At 41.7% G+C, this 6,328-nt stretch overlaps 1 non-coding gene across 1 annotated transcript; it reads right to left on the bottom strand.

Moving 5' to 3' along the window:
• Nucleotides 1–609: 609 nt before the first annotated feature.
• On the bottom strand, nt 610–720 carry LOC141688721 (small nucleolar RNA R71). The gene has a single exon (XR_012562154.1). It is a non-coding gene; the product is annotated as a small nucleolar RNA R71 (small nucleolar RNA).
• Between the last annotated feature and the right edge of the window lie 5,608 nt (nt 721–6,328).

Below are 6,328 nucleotides of genomic sequence, written 5' to 3'. Positions count from 1 at the left end.
ATCGGTGTTAAATTTTAGTTTATGTGCTTGACATCAGTGATCATTAAAGTTCACTGACTCGGATTATTTTACTTTCATGGTTTACTTATTTGTGTTTTAGGTACTCGAGAGAGCGTGTATGCGAACACGTTCTCAATCTCTTAAGGAAACTATTGAAGAAGTGGAAAAAGAAGTTTTTGAAGAAGAAGAAAGTGAAGAAAAAGAAGAAGAAGTAATCATTACAATGAGAGATCCAGTAACAGAAATGAAAGCGTTAAAAGTGTATTCTCAACCAAAGATCATAGACATTCAATCGAGCATTGTCAGGCCAGCCATCGCGGCTAATACCTTCGAGATCAATCCTGGCACGATCCAGATGGTCCAGAACTCAGTTCAGTTTGGGGGTGCTCCAACGGAAGATCCCAATATGCACATTAGGGATTTCATCGAGATCTGCGACACATTCAAGTTCAATAATGTTTCGGAAGATGCTGTCAAATTGAGACTTTTCCCATTCTTTCTGAGGGATAAAGCTAAGAGTTGGTTACACTCTCTACCAGCTGGTTCTATTGCTACTTGGGAGGATCTTGCTCAGAAATTCCTTACTTAATTCTTCCCTATGGAAAAGACAGCTGCAATAAGTAATGCTCTTACTCAATTCGCGCAGCAATCGATTGAATCTTTATGTGAAGCTTGGGAGCGCTACAAGGAGATGCTTAGAAAGTGTCCTCATCATGAAATGCCTGACTAGATGGTGATCAATTGCTTTTATAATGGTTTGGGAGCACAGTCAAGACCTATGTTCGATGCAGCATTAGGAGGAGCTTTATGGGCTAAGAGCTATTAGGAAGCTTATGATCTGATTGAGATGATAGCAGAAATTCCAGAGGTGGATACAGCTACAGCTATCTCTGCTCAGTTAAAGGCGTTGTCTATGAAGGTCGATTATCGGACCAACTATGGTGTTCAACCGATAATGAGTATTTGTGAGCTTTGTGCCGGATCGCATGCGATGAAGCAATGTGCTATATCTAGTGAGCCAGCTCAGTTCGTGAGCAACTTTCAGAGGTCGCAGCAACCTGTTCCTGCTACTTATCATCCTAAAAACTGATATCATCCTAACTTCGACTGGAGCAATAATCAAGGTGGTGTGCAACAGCCTTACCAGTAGTTTGGAAATAAGCCTTTCAATCCTCCTGGTTTTTAGCAACAGTTTGCACCAAGGCAACAATTTCAGCCACAGGGAATGCAACAAAAATCTCATGGAGGTGCCAATCCATCTTCTAATGAAAAATCTGAATTGGAGGAGTTAAGGATTATGTGCAAAAGCCAAGCAGTTTCTATCAAAACTTTGGAAAATCAAATAGGGAAGATTGCTAACGCCTTATTAAACCAACCTCAAGGAACTCTTCCGAGTGACACAAAGGCTAATCCAGGAAAGAGAGAAGTCAAAGAACAGCTTAATGCAATCACCCTGAGGTCTGAAAGGGTCTCTAGCCCTCAAATTCAAGAAAAGGAACATTCTGGAAAAAAAAATCCAGAATACAGGCGCGCCCGCGCCCTCCCAAAATTCAGAAATTGAGATTTTTGATGATTTTGCTGAGAACAAGGATGGTGAAGCTGAACCGAAGAAGAATGTTATTGAAAATACTCCTCCGGAGCATAATACAGGAGTCAAACAAGTCTATCCGCCACCTCCATATCCTAAAAGGCTTCAGAAACAGAAGTTTGACAAGTAAGTTTTTGGAGGTTTTAAGAAGTTGCACATTAACATACCTTTTGTGGAATATCTAGAACAGATGTCGAGCTATGCTAAGTTCATGAGGGGTATTCAATCTTGGAAGCTTAAACTTGAGGAGTTGGAGACCGTCGCTCTAACGGAAGAGTGCAGTGTTGTGCTGTAACAAAAACTTCCTCCTAAACTTAAAGATCCAGGAAGATTCTCGATACCTTGTATCATTGGAAATCTATCTTTCGACAAGTGTTTGTGTGACTTTGGAGCGAGCATCAATCTTATGCCCTTATCTGTCTTCAAGAAACTTGGACTTCCTGATCCTAAACCGGTAAACATGTCTTTAGAACTGGCTGACCATTCCATCACTTATCAACGAGGTGTAGTGGAGGATGTCTTGGTTAAGGTGGATAAACTCATCTTCCATGCTTATTTTATCATTCCGGACTTCGAGGAAGATAAGAAGATTCCCATTATCTTGGGAAGACCATTCTTAGCTACAGGCCGAACTCTGATCGATGTGCAAAAGGGTGAGCTTACTATGAGATTTCAGGGTCAGGACGTGACTTTCAATGTCTTCAATGCAATGAAATTCCCTACTGATGAAGAAGAGTGCTTTAAAGTAAAGTTGATCGACTCTGTAGTGACTTCGGAGCTTGATCAAATGCTAAGGACGGATGCTTTAGAGAGAGCCTTAATAGGGAAATCTGATAGTGAAGATGAAGAAGGGTCAGAACAACTGCAGTATTTGAATGCTTCTCCATGGAAAAGGAGATTGGATTTTCCATTTGAGTCTCTTGGATTATCAGAGCTTAAAAATTCTCAAGAGCGTCTCAAACCATCTATTGAGGAAGCTCCCACACTTGAGCTCAAACCACTGTCTGATCACTTGAGGTATGTATTTTTAGGTGATGCATCTACTTTGTCTGTTATTATTATATCTGACCTTTCAGGTAGTGACGAAGATAAACTCTTGAGAATTTTGAGAGAGTTTAAATCAGCAATTGGATGGACTATAGCAGATATCAATGGAATCAGCCCTTCTTATTGCATGCATAAAATTCTGCTTGAGGAAGGATGTAAGCCAACAGTTGAACAGTAAAGAAGACTCAATCCTATCATGAAAGAGGTTGTGAAGAAGGAAATTCTTAAATGGCTGGATGCAGGGATCATCTATCCTATTTCTGACAATTCATGGGTGAGCTCGGTGTAGTGTGCCTAAGAAGGGAGGCATTACAGTTGTGGCTAATAAAAAGAACGAGCTCATTCCTACTCGGACAGTCACAGGGTGGAGAGTATGCATGGACTATCGGAAGCTGAATAAAGCCACCGGGAAGGATCACTTCCCGCTTCCATTCATCGATCAAATGCTTGATAGGTTGGTTGGTCATGAGTATTATTGTCTTTTGGATGGGTATTCGGGCTATAATCAGATTTGCATTTCCCCAGAAGATCAAGAGAAGACCACATTTACATGTCATTTTGGCACTTTCGCTTTTCGTCGAGTTTCTTTCGGACTTTATGGTGCACCTGCTACTTTTCAGAGATGCATGATGGCCATATTCTCTAATATGATTGGCACTAACGTGGAGGTATTCATGGATGATTTATCTGTGTTCGGGACTTCGCATGACGAGTGTTTACATAATCTTGGCTTGGTACTGAAAATATGTGTTGAGACAAATATGGTGCTCAACTGGGAAAAATGTCACTTCATGGTGCAACAGAGTATCATTCTTGGGTACAAGGTATCTAGCAAAGGTCTTGAAGTGGATAAGGCCAAGGTGGGGGTTATTGAAAATCTCCATCCACCAATCTCAGTTAAGGGGATCCGCGGTTTTCTTGGTCATGCAAGTTTCTATCGGCGATTTATCAAAGACTTCTCCAAAATCTCTAAACCCTTGTGCAATCTGTTAGAGAAGGATGTTCCTTTCAAATTTGATGAAAAATGTCTAGCTGCTTTTGAGAGCTTGAAGAAGAGTTTGACTACATCACCTATTATTACTGCACCTGATTGGAATGAGCCCTTCGAGATGATGTGTGATTCTAGTGACTATGCAGTTGGAGCAGTTATTGGCCAGAGAAAGCAGAACGTATCCATATGGTTTACTATGCTAGTAAAACCCTTAACGGTGCTCGGCTGAATTACACTACAACAGAGAAGGAGCTTTTGGCGATCGTCTATGGTTTCGAGAAATTCTGATCTTACTTACTTGGGAAAAAAGTGACAGTTTTCACTTATCATGTCGTTATTCGATATCTGGTCTCGAAGAAATATTTAAAACCTCGTTTGATTCGATGGATTCTATTGCTTCAGGAATTCGAGCTAGAAATCAAAGATAAAAAAGGTACAGAAAATCAAGTAGCGGATCATCTCTCACGACTGGAAGATCAAGGCAATGCTTCTCAAGATAAGATGTTAATCAATAAATCTTTTCCCGATGAGCAACTTTTTTGGGTGCAAGAAGAAGAACCATGGTTTACAGACATAGTGAACTATTTTATGAGTAATGTTATTTCCCCAGAACTCTCTTATGCTCAAAGGAAGAAGTTTCTACATGAGGTGAAGTGGTATCGTTGGGATGAGCCATTTTTGTTCAGACAGGAAGAAGATCAGATTATTAGGAGATGCATTCTGTATAGTGAAACTGAGGGTATTCTTAGAGATTATCACTCTATTGTGTATGGTGGTCATTATGGTGGAGAGAAGATAGCTACCCGTATTCTTCAAGCAGGATTTTTCTGGCCTACTTTGTTTAAGGATGCTCATTAATTCGTGTCAAGATGTGATCGCTGCCAAAGAGTTGGAAATATGTCCAAGAGGACAAGATGCCTCTCAATGTTCTTCTTGAAGTTGAGATTTTCGATGTTTAGGGAATCGACTTCATGGGGCCATTTGTCTCGTCATGTAATAATCAGTATATTCTTTTGGCGGTGGATTATGTGTCTAAATAGGTTGAGGTTAAAGCCTTTCCAATCAACGATGCGAAGGTGGTGATAACTTTTCTTTGGAAGCGGATATTCACACGTTTCGATACTCCAAGGGTTATAATCAGTGATGAGGGATCGCATTTCTGCAATCACAAGTTCACTGCGTTAATGGAGAGATATCATGTGAATCACCGTGTTTCCACAGCTTACCATCCTCAAACTAATGGGCAAGCTGAAGTGTCGAACCGTGAGATCAAGCGAATCTTGGAGAAGGTTGTGAGTCCATCGAGGAAGGATTGGTCGTTGAAGCTAGATAAAGCTGTGTGAGCCTATAGAATAGCATACAAGACCTGGGAATGTCACTTTTCCAGTTGGTGTATGGGAAGGTGTGTCATTTGCCTGCGGAGCTAGAGCATAGAGCGTATTGGGCTTTGAAGAAACTGAATCTGGACATGGAAGCTGCTGGAGAGAAAAGAATGCTTCAACTTAATGAACTCGACGAGTTCCATCTTTAGGATTATGAAAACAACAAGGTATACAAGGAGAATGTCAAGAGATGGCATGATAGGAGGTTAGTGCACAAGTCATTTGCGCCTGGTCAGCAAGTTCTTTTGTTCAACGCTCGTCTCCGACTTTTTCCAGGGAAGCTTAAGTCGAGGTGGTCAGGTCCGTTCATTGTCAAAGCTGTGTTTCTACATGGAGCTGTGGAGATTTTTGATAAGCATCCGGACCAAGTGTTCAAGATAAATGGTTACAGGTTGAAGCATTACTATGGTGATACGGTGAACCGTGAAGTGGTGAGCGTCGTTCTTTCGACAACTTGATTCGAAGATTCACGTCAAATTAGCGACATAAACCAAGCGCTTCGTGGGAGGCAACCCACGTTTGTTGTATAGTAGTGTCGACAAGAAGAGAAGAAAAAAAACAACAACAAAAATTTCTGCAATTTTTCAGAAGCACGGCGCGCCCGCGCTGGAAGCGGGGCGGCCGCGCGATATTCTCCAAAAACACGGTGCGCCCGTGCTGGAAGTGGAGCGGCCGCGCGAACACCTTGAAAAAAGAAAAAATAGAAAAAATCAGAACAAAAACCACTCCCTACCCGAAAATTAACCTATTTCTACCCTAATTCTATATCCTAAACACTTCTAAACCCTACCCATCCCTTCACCTATCCTATATATATACATCTTCTCTCATTATACAAACATCTTCTATATTCTCAAAACCCTAGCTTCTCCTATACATTACTCACATCCTAATCTCTATTCTATTGTGGATAAAGCACCTAAGAGAGCAAGAACCGCTGGGAGTAGTAGCACTCATCCCTCGGCTACCGAGGAATCTAGCATGGGTAGTACGGTGAACAGATTTTCTTTTCTGGAGGCACAAGCAGAGTTTGATAGGCTGATGTCTAAGTCGATTGCGAAGGAGAGGGGTTTCTTGCCCACGGCGAAGGATGGGAAGCTTTTGGGGATGATTATTGAGTTCGGATGGCAGACTTTCTGTGAGACACCCGACGCAGTCCCGATGAGCATTGTGCTGGAATTTTATACGAATGTTATGGCGGATAAGAATGGGTTTTCTGTGGTACGTCGGTTGACGGTTGATTATACTCCTGAGGCTATTCGTGGGGTTATCAATCAACCCGCGAGGAAGCCTACTGCTGAGGATTGGGTACAAAAGACT

The sequence above is a fragment of the Apium graveolens genome, chromosome 9 (genome assembly GCF_009905375.1).
Source record: "Apium graveolens cultivar Ventura chromosome 9, ASM990537v1, whole genome shotgun sequence".
Classification (NCBI taxonomy): Eukaryota; Viridiplantae; Streptophyta; class Magnoliopsida; order Apiales; family Apiaceae; genus Apium; species Apium graveolens.
The sequence above is the reverse complement of the archived record's forward strand: the minus strand, read 5'-3'. Positions and strand labels throughout refer to the sequence as shown.